Raw genomic sequence first — 10,141 nt, forward strand, 5'->3', positions numbered from 1 at the left:
AGGCCTCCCGAGCACATCCTCACAGCCCTCCACACCGCTGGCGTCTGGACCAAAGCAGAGACAACCCCGCCTCCCTCTGTCCCTGGGGAACATCACACTTGCAGTCCACTCAACCCAGCCCTAATGCACACACAGAGACAAAAGCAAGAGAGATGGAAATCCAAACCAAAAGCGCTGACTGCTTTGTCCCTGAACCATGCCTTATACAAACCTATCCAGCCTGCAAAGATTCCAGCTCAGCCACATGCTGTTATAACCCAAACTGAGTATGCAAGCACCTCTGTGATGCCGCTGGGCCTGTGTTGCAGGTTACTGTGCAGAGACTGGAAAAGCCATTGAAAGGAGAGCATAAAGGTGTCGTTGCTTGCTGGCAAAGAGCCTGGGTTCTCACATGTACCTGATCAAGTGGTTAAATGAGATAATGTAGGCAGAGCGCTTAGCAGAGTAATGGGAACAGAGAAAGCTCTCAGTGAAGGCTTCCTACCTAACAGTGCTGGGGGACCCCTTCTCGTGTGATTAGAAGCAAGTCTTTCTTCCACTGCTTCTGCTATTCAACAGCTGCACTACATGAAGCAGGGAAGGCAGTGCCTAATACCTGTCCCCACACCCTTCGTGCATCTGGTGGCTTCCAAGCTGCACGGGGGGAAAAAGCTGAACTGGGCATCTGTGCAGATGGGAAGCAGCCAAAGGGGCATCTAGGGACATACTGATTGATGCAAGTGACAACTGCTTCAATAACCTACCTTCCTTCCTCCTCTGGGGCAATACAGCCCAAGAGACCCCAGAGCAATTTTCAAACCTTTTCTTTCAAGCGTATCTCCCTTCCTCTCCTTTCTGAGGCCCAAATGCAACACCAGAAATAGACCTTCCTCTGCCCTCTCTGATGTCCAGCCAGTGTTCCTCCTGCGCCCTCACCTAGCGCTGTCCAGGCACTGATACTTTATTCTGTATAGGGAAACAGCAGGGCGGTAAAAAGAAGGACAGTTTCTATTTCTTCATGTTGTTTTCAAGATTAGAGGATCATATCTTGCCTACCCAGCTCAGAGAGGCTAAAGACACCTCTCTCCCCAGCTTTCCAAGAAAACTTGCACAGTTAAATTTAAAGGAATTTTAGATGGCTCAGAGTCTATGAGCCCTGTGTGGTCTCACAGCCCTTTGGCTTTTATCCCAAAGGGAACCTCTCAAGCAACCTGAGGGGCAGTACTGCCCCACACTGTTCAGCTGGAGAAGAGCTTGAGGGAATATGTCAGACACAGGGCAAGGAAAGAGGGTTTTTAAAAAATAGTTAATGGGGGAGTAGCTTCAAGATGGCGGAGGAGTTAAGACATGGGAGATCACCTTCCTCCCCACAAATACATCAAAAATACATGTACATGTGGAACAGCTCCTACAGAACACCTACTAACGCTGGCAGAAGACCTCAGACCTCCCCAAAGGCAAGAAACTCCCCACGTACCTGGGTAGGGCAAAAGAAAAAAGGAAAAACAGAGACAAAAGAATAGGGATGGGACCTGCACCAGTGGGAGGGAGCTGTGAAGGAGGAAAAGCTTCCACATGCTAGGAAGCCCCTTCACTGGCAGAGACGGGGGTGGGGAGCTTCGGAGCCACAGAGAAGAGTGCAGCAACAGGGGTGCAGAGGGCAAAGCGGAGAGATTCCCGCACAGAGGATCAGGGCCGACTGGCATTTACCAGCCCGAGAGGCTTGTCTGCTCACCCGCCGGGGCGGGCGGGGGCTGGGAGCTCAGGCTCGCGCTTCAGTCAGAGGGTCAGAGCGCAGGGAGAGGACTGGGGTTGGCGGCGTGAACACAGCCTGAACGGGGCTAGTGCGCCACAGCTAGCCAGGAGGGAGTCTGGGAAAAAGTCTGGACCTGCCTAAGAGGCAAGAGACCCTTGTTTCTGGGTGCATGAGGAGAGGGGATTCAGAGCACCACCTAAATGAGCTCCAGAGATGGGCGTGAGCCGCAGCTATCAGCGCGGACCCCAGAGATGGGCATGAGATGCTAAGGCTGCTGCTGCAGCCACCAAGAAGCCTGTGTGCAAGCACAGGTCACTATCCACACCTCCCCTCCCGGGAGCCTGTGCAGCCCGCCACTGCCAGGGTCCCGTAATCCAGGGACAAGTTCCCGGGGAGAACACACGCCGCGCCACGCCAGCCTCTGCCGCTGCAGGCTCACCCCACATTCCGTACCCCTGCCTACCCCCAGCCTGAGTGAGCCAGAGCCCCCTGATCAGCTGCTACTTTAAGCCCATCCTGTCTGGGCAGGGAACAGATGGCTTCAGGCGACCTACACGCAGAGGTGGGGGCCAAATCCAAAGCTGAACCCCAGGAGCTGTGCGAATAAAGAAGAGAAAGGGAAACCTCTCCATGCAGCCTCAGGAGCAGTGGATTAAATCTCCACAATCAAACTGATGTACTCTGCATCGTTGGAATAACTGAATAGCGAACAAATCATCCCAAAATTGAGGAGGTGGACTTTAGGATCAACTGTAGACTTGGGGTTTGCTTTCTGCATCTAACTTGCTTCTGGTTTTATGTTTATCTTAGTTTAGTATTTAGAGCTTATTATCATTGGTAGATTTGTTTATTGACTTGGTTGCTCTCTCCTTTTTCTTTAACATATATAATTTTTTTCCCTTTTTCTCCTTTTGTGAGTGTGTATGTGTATGCTTCTTTGTGTGATTTTGTCTGTCCATCTTTTTTTAATATAGTTTTTAGCGCTTGTTATCATTGGTGGATTTGTTCTTTGGTTTGGTTGCTCTTTACTTTTTTACTTTTTTATTTTTAATAGTATTTTTTTAATTTTTTATTTCAATAACTTTATTTTACTGTTCTTTCTTTCTTTCTTTTTTCTCCCTTTTCTTCTGAGCTGGGTGACTGACAGAGTCTTGGTGCTCCAGCCGGGTGTCAGGCCTGAGCCTCTGAGGTGGGAAAGCCAAGTTCAGGACATTAGACCACCAGAGACATCCCGGCCCCACGTAATATCAAACGGTGAAAGCTCTCTCAGAGATCTCCATCTCAACACTAGGACCCAACTCCACTCAACGACCAGCAAGCTACAGTGCTGGACACCCTATGCCAAACAACTAGCAGAACAGGAACACAACCCCACCCATTAGCAGAGAGGCTGCCTAAAATCATAATAAGTCCACAGACACCCCAAAACACACCACTGGACGTGGTCCTGCCCACCAGAAAGACATGATCCAGCCTCATCCACCAGAACACAGGCACCAGTCCCCGCCACCAGGAAGCCTACACAACCCACTGAACCAACCTTACCCACTGGGGGTAGACACCAAAAACAATGGGAACTACGAACCTGCAGCCTGCAGAAAGGAGACCCCAAACACAGTAAGTTACGAAAAATGAGAAGACAGAGAAATACACAGCAGATGAAGGAGCAAGGTTAAAACCCACCAGGCCAAACAAATGAAGAGGAAATAGGCAGTCTACCTGAAAAAGAATTCAGAGTAATGATAGTAAACATGATCGGACGGAGAAATTAAAACGTTTACAGACAAGCAAAAGCTAAGAGAATTCAGCACCACCAAACCAGCTTTACAACAAATCCTAAAGGAACTTCTCTAGGCAGGAAACACAAGAGAAGGAAAAGACCTACAATAACAAACCCAAAACAATTAAGAAAATGGTAACAGGAAAACACATATCAATAACTACCTTAACTGTAAATGGATTAAATGCTCCAACCAAAAGACACAGACTGGCTGAATGGATACAAAAACAAGACCTGTATCTATGCTGTCTACAAGAGACCCACTTCAGACTTAGGGACACGTACAGACTGAAAGTGAGGGGATGGAAAAAGATATTCCATGCAATTGGAAAGCAAAAGAAAGCTGGAGTAGCAATTCTCATGTCAGACAAAATAGACTTTAAAATAAAGACTATTACAAGAGACAAAGAAGGACACTACATAATGATCAAGGGATCGATCCAAGAAGAAGATATAACAATTGTAAATATTTATGTACCCAACATAGGAGCACCTCAATACATAAGGCAAATACTAACAGCCATAAAAGGGGAAATCAACAGTAACATAATCATAGTAGGGGACTTTAACACCCCACTTTCACCAATGGACAGATCAACCAAAATGAAAATAAATAAGGAAACACAAGCTTTAAATGATACATTAAACAAGATGGACTTAATTGATATTTATAGGACATTCCATCCAAAAACAACAGAAAACACTTTCTTCTCAAGTGCTCATGTAACATTCTTCAGGATAAATCATATCTTGGGTCACAAATCAAGCCTTAGTAAATTTAAGAAAACTGAAATCGTATCAAGCACCTTTTCTGACCATAACACTATGAGACTAGATATCAATTACAGGAAAAAATCTGTAAAAAATATAAACACATGGAGGCTGAACAATACACTACTAAATAACCAAGAGATCACTGAAGAAATCAAAGAGGAAATCAAAAAATACCTAGAAACAAATGACAATGAAAACACGACGACCCAAAGACTATGGGATGCAGCAAAAGCATTTCTAAGAGGGAAGTTTATAGCAATACAATCCTACCTCAAGAAACAAGAAACATCTCAAATAAACAACCTAACCTTACACCCAGAGCAATTAGAGAAAAAAGAACAAAAAAAAACCAAAGTTAGCAGAAGGAAAGAAATCATAAAGATCAGATCAGAAATAAATGAAAAAGAAATGAAGGAAACCATAGCTAAGATCAATAAAACTAAAAGCTGGTTCTTTGAGAAGATAAACAAAATTGATACACCATTAGCCAGACTCATCAAGAAAAAGAGGGAGAAGACTCAAATCCACCGAATTAGAAGTGAAAAAGAAGTAGCAACTGACGCTGCAGAAATACAAAGGATCATGAGAGATTACTACAAGCAACTCTATGCCAATAAAATGGACAACCTGGAAGACATGGACAATTTCTTAGAAAAGCACAACCTCCCGAGACTGAACCAGGAAGAAATAGAAAATATAAACAGACCAATCACAAGCACTGAAATTGAAACTGTGATTAAAAGCCTCCCAACAAGCAAAAGCCCAGGACCAGATGGCTTCACAGGCGAATTCTATCAAACATTTAGAGCAGAGCTAACATCTATCCTTCTCAAACTCTTCCAAAATATAGCAGAGGGAGGAATACTCCCAAAGTCATTCTACAAGGCCACCATCACCCTGATACCAAAACCAGGCAAAAATGCCACAAAAAAAGAAAACTACAGGCCAATATCACTGATGAACATAGATGCAAAAATCCTCAACAAAATACTAGCAAACAGAATCCAACAGCACATTAAAAGGATCATACACCATGATCAAGTGGGGTTTATTCCAGGAATGCAAGGATTCTTCAATATATGCAAGTCAGTGTGATGCACCATATTAATGAATTGAAGGAGAAAAACCATATGATCATCTCAATAGATGTAGAAAAAGCTTTCAACAAAATTCAACACCCATTTATGATAAAAACTCTCCAGAAAGTAGCCATAGGGGAACTTACAGTCCCCTCTTAAACAGTCATGTACCACAGTGTCCATTGCAGCTCTATTTACAAAAGCCGGGACATGAAAGCAACCTAAGTGTCCACCGACAGATGAATGGATAAAGAAGATGTGGCACATAATGGAATATTACTCTGTCATACAGAGTGAAGTAAGTCAGAAAGAGAAAAACAAATACTGTATGCTAACATATATATGCGGAATCTAAAAAAAAAAAAAGTTCTGAAGAACCTAGGGGCAGGACAGGAATAAAGACGCAGACGTAAAGAATGGACTTGACAACACAGGGAGGGGCAAGGGTAAGCTGGGACGAAGTGAGAGACTGGCATGGACATGTATACACTACCAAATGTAAAACAAATAGCTAGTGGGAAGCAGCCGCATAGCACAGGGAGATCAGCTCGGTGCTTTGTGTCCACCTAGAGGGGTGGGATAGGGAGGGTGGGAGGGAGACTCAAGAGGGAGGAGATATGGGGATATATGTATATGTATAGCTGATTCACTGTTATACAGCAGAAACTAACACACCATTGAAAAGCAATTATATTCCAATAAAGATGTTAAGAAATGTATAAAGGAGTTTACAGGTCCGCTCTCCCTGGAGGCAACAGGTATTATTAGGTTTTGGGTATATGGTTATGCAAATGCAAGCAAATATCTTGGACCGCTCATTCTTCCTCCTCTTTTATAGCATGAAGAGTAGCATATTATAAACACCCTATGTATGTTTTCCACTCAGCCCTATAGCTTGAAAACTGTCATATATCAGTTATATAGTAAGCTTCCTAAATCTTTTTTTATGGATGAACAGAACAGTATTCAACTATCTGGAAGTACCACAAGTCCCCCTTTGATGAGCATGTAGGTTGTTGTTCTTTCATAGTTCAAACAATGCTATAATATACACATGTCTTTGTGGCCACATGCAAGAACAATGGCAAATCAGATTCCTAAAAATGAAATCACTGAGTCAGATGGCAGGGGCATTTCTAATTTTGATATACTTTTCTAAAATGCTCTCCAAAGGAGTTGTACCAGTTTACTCTCCAACCAGCAATATATGAAACTGCCTATTTTTCCAGAACCTCATCAACAGTTCATCAATCTTTTTGATGTTTGCTAACTGAAAGGTAAATAAATACGCCACTGCAGCTTACACTTTACATATTACAGAAATTAATCCATTGTGTATGAATTAAATGCCTGAGTCCTACTGGGAAAAAAAAGCATCCAGTTTTACTAGGCCAGCACTTTCTCTGAAATCTAATGGGGTCACAAACATCTCTCGGACCTACAAATAACAGTCTTTATTCACAATGTTCTAGATTTTCAGCTACCACATGTGCGTCTATTCTTAGTGGGAGAAGTGTTGCGCTGTGGAAGGAGCAGAGACTTTGGAATTAGAAAGACCTGGGTTCCAGGCACAGCTTTTCTACTGACTAGCTTTATGATCTTAGCAAATTACTTAACCTTTCCCAAACTCAGTCTCCTCACATGAAATATGGGGATCATAACACTGATTTTGCAAAGCTTTATCTCTGGTACATAGAAGGTACTTAACAAATAGTAGCAGCTTTCATTAGTGTTAATAATCATCAGGCCAGATTCTAAACCCCAGGGCACTTTTCACAATTGACAGGACCTGGAACAGCCCAGCCAGGGCCGAATGGCTCTTTTGTTAAGTGGCCACCCAGAGGATTCCCAACTCCTGGAAGTCACCACACCCTCCTTCCAAAGTTAGCAGGAGAGCTCACTAAAATCCCACCCAAGGCCTCTGGGTGAGGGGTGGGCTGTTTCTGTGCCAGCCTCCGCTGCTGCCAGATGATGTTTGTATTCAGCCTAAGGGCACTCTGGTCTAAGCAGAGCTTATTTCCATTTTCAGATGGGCAAGTCAGAGGCAAAACAGAGATCCTTGGGCAAAACATGAAGGACTTGCTCTCATTGGCACCAGAGCCCATCTTTCCTTTCCCAAGCACTATTTTTGATGATGTCACTAAATGCAGATTTCTAGTTTTGGCAGGAATGCCAGTGGTGCTAGGGCTTCTATCTAGGTATGTAACACTCCCTCCTCCCAAAGAACTTGAGGCTTTTTCCATTTACACATGGTCCTGTCTCATTTCATCCCCCAGGATGGCAGAAATTATGATAGTGAGGGAGGGCACTGCTGCTGATCGAATGCCCTGGCTGAACCTCAGGAAGCCACATTTCAGTTCCTCCCTGAGTGCCAACATGACCCCCATCTCTATATTCTATTATGCGGGTTTGGATCCTCTCAGGCATGGGAGCTGGAACCTCCTGGGAGAGGTCTGAGAAATTATAATTGCTTTCAGAGAATGTTCCTTTGCTCTTTCTTCCCCTTAGTCCACCTCTGTCAGTTTGAAGGAAACGCGCAAGATCTGAACCTAATTTCAAGTACTTAATTAGTACAGAAAGAAAGTGGCCTTTGCCCCACCAAGACTCCAGATCCCAGCCAATCGCAGGCAAAGTGAACATGCAGGATCTGAAGTCCCCCATCGTTAGTCTTTCACAAGGTATTAAAACGTGGGTCTGCCTCAGACACGGGCGGGCAGGGCAGGGCACAGATACCAGACTGCGTAGACGTCGACCCCTGCCAGTTACACGGCTGCCTCCTCAGAGTCGGACCCCTAGCCCTGCCGGTGAGAACCACCCTCCCCGCAACCGGAGTCCTCCAGCCAGGCCGCAAGCGTGACCTGGGGCTAGGGAAGGGTCCGCAGCTGGGCAGACTGGAAAGGACGAGAGAAAATGCCTCAGCTGACTGCGGGGCCCCATCCTGCGGGTTGCCTACATCCCCGCCACATCAAACTAGTTAGAGCGAACTTCCAGAGCCCCACAGTTCCACCAGAGGAAAGCAATGCCCACATGAGACACAAGAACACGGGTGGTGTAAATAGTCATGGGGCACTGACAGAGAAGACAGCTCTCCACCCCTGCCCTCCTTCGCTGCCTTCGGAGGCGCAGAGCAGCGAGGAAGCCCCCCTGCAGGCGGTCTCCCGGGCGCCGCGCTGGGCACTCCACCCGCCCATCCCAGCCAGACTCCGAGTGAAGGGGACTCGAGCAGCAGAATGCGGGTTTCACCCCGACACTGCTTTCCACTTACCTCCCGATCTCTCTACCCCGGCCAAACCCTCCTCCGGGCCGCTTAGCGGAGCTTCGATGTGGCCGGCGCCTCGAGACAAGCCCGCCGCGCCCGCCCTTCAGCGCACGGCCCTGGGGGATGGGGTGCGGAACGCCCGCCCCGGGGCCTCAGGAGGAAGCGGACAGCGGCCCAGGTGAGAGTCCGGTTTCTCTGTCCCTGAGGAAGACGGTCAGCCCCCGGCGGTCCTGGACCTGAGAGGCCGACCCGGCGCTGCGAACGCACCTCCGCCCGCCTTATTTTGTAAAACTTCAGGAAAACTACCAGCACACCCAGCCCAGATTGCAAGGCTGGCCCGGGGCGCCCGCGCGCTCTGATCCACCCCGCCGCACAGTCCGACCGCTCCCACCCACCCCGGGTCAGCAGCCCCGGCCCGGCGCCCCGCTCACTCACTCGCGCCCGGCCAGCCCTCGCAGCCCGCCTTGTCGCGGGCCCAGGCAGCCTCATGGTCCCCGGGAGCTCGCGGGCGCCGAGGCGCAGCAGCCGCGTCCGTGTGGGGTCCCGCCGGGCGGAAGGCGCCAGGGAGCAGGTCGGTAACACTGCGCTGAGGCGGCGGCAGCAGCAGCAGCAGCGGTGCAGCCGGGGGCAGGGACCCGGCAAGGCCCGCCCCGGGGCGGGGACGGCGCGACCCGCGGCCTGGCCTTGAGGCCCAAGACGTCCACCCCTACCCCCTCGGAGCGAACGGCTCGGGGGCCGAGCAGGAGAGGCGAGCGCGGACCCAGAGCCAGCCGGGCACGGCCACGGCCAAGATAGGGGTGGGCAGAGGGCGGCGGCCCCGGGGAGCGCTTACCCGGCTGCAGAGGCGCCCTCGAAAGTACACGCTGGCCCGACACATCCCCGTCCCTGCGCGGAGGCAGGCGCCCCGCGAGGTCCTCTCCCCTCCCTCCCCTCCCTCCCCTCCCCTCCTCTCCTCTCCCCTTCTTTCCTTCATCCAGTGGTTTTTAGTGTATTCACAGAGTCCTCCCCTCCTCTCCTCTCCCCTCCCCCTCCTGGGAACCTCGGCGCGGAGCAGCGCCTTACACATTACCTCAGCTGAGCGGCTCAGCTCCGGCGGCGACTCCCGCGTTCGGTTCCCACGGGGTCTGCGCGCGTCCTTCCAGGCGGCCCCGGTTGGGGAGGCCCACGTGAGGCTCCTCCGCCCTCCCCGACGCTCAGAGGACTGGCTTTGCACCGAGCCGAGAAGCTCATCGCCCCTCCAGGTGCGGGGGCTGGGGGCAGGTGCCGAGCGTCCTGATTGGCGCTGGCCCCAGTCCTGGGAGAATCCCCTGCTACAGAGGCTGCCTGCTCCAGGGAGAAGGGAAGGGATAAAACAGCGCAGGCTGTTGCCTTCCAAAGAGGCTTCCGTTAGCTCCACTGCCTTTTTGCCTAAGAAATGTAAACTTGGAGTCGAGCGCCCTAGGAACGGTCGCGCGGGGCACTTGGCTTGCTACATACGGATTGGGTCCAGCACGGAAGCTCCCAGGAAAATGAGT

The 10,141-nt window shown here is 49.1% G+C and overlaps 1 protein-coding gene across 1 annotated transcript in view; it reads right to left on the reverse strand.

Moving 5' to 3' along the window:
- The window catches only part of LOC103073905 (protein FAM163A), a 77,496-nt gene extending 67,732 nt beyond the window's left edge, over positions 1-9,764 (reverse strand). The window contains exon 1 of the mRNA XM_007448520.1: positions 9,697-9,764. The gene's annotated coding sequence lies outside the window, so the exon portion shown is untranslated. The remainder of the gene's footprint in view (positions 1-9,696) is intronic.
- Positions 9,765-10,141: the final 377 nt, after the last annotated feature.

This window comes from Lipotes vexillifer, unplaced genomic scaffold (genome assembly GCF_000442215.2).
Source record: "Lipotes vexillifer unplaced genomic scaffold, Lipotes_vexillifer_v1.1 scaffold76, whole genome shotgun sequence".
Taxonomy (NCBI): Eukaryota; Metazoa; Chordata; class Mammalia; order Artiodactyla; family Lipotidae; genus Lipotes; species Lipotes vexillifer.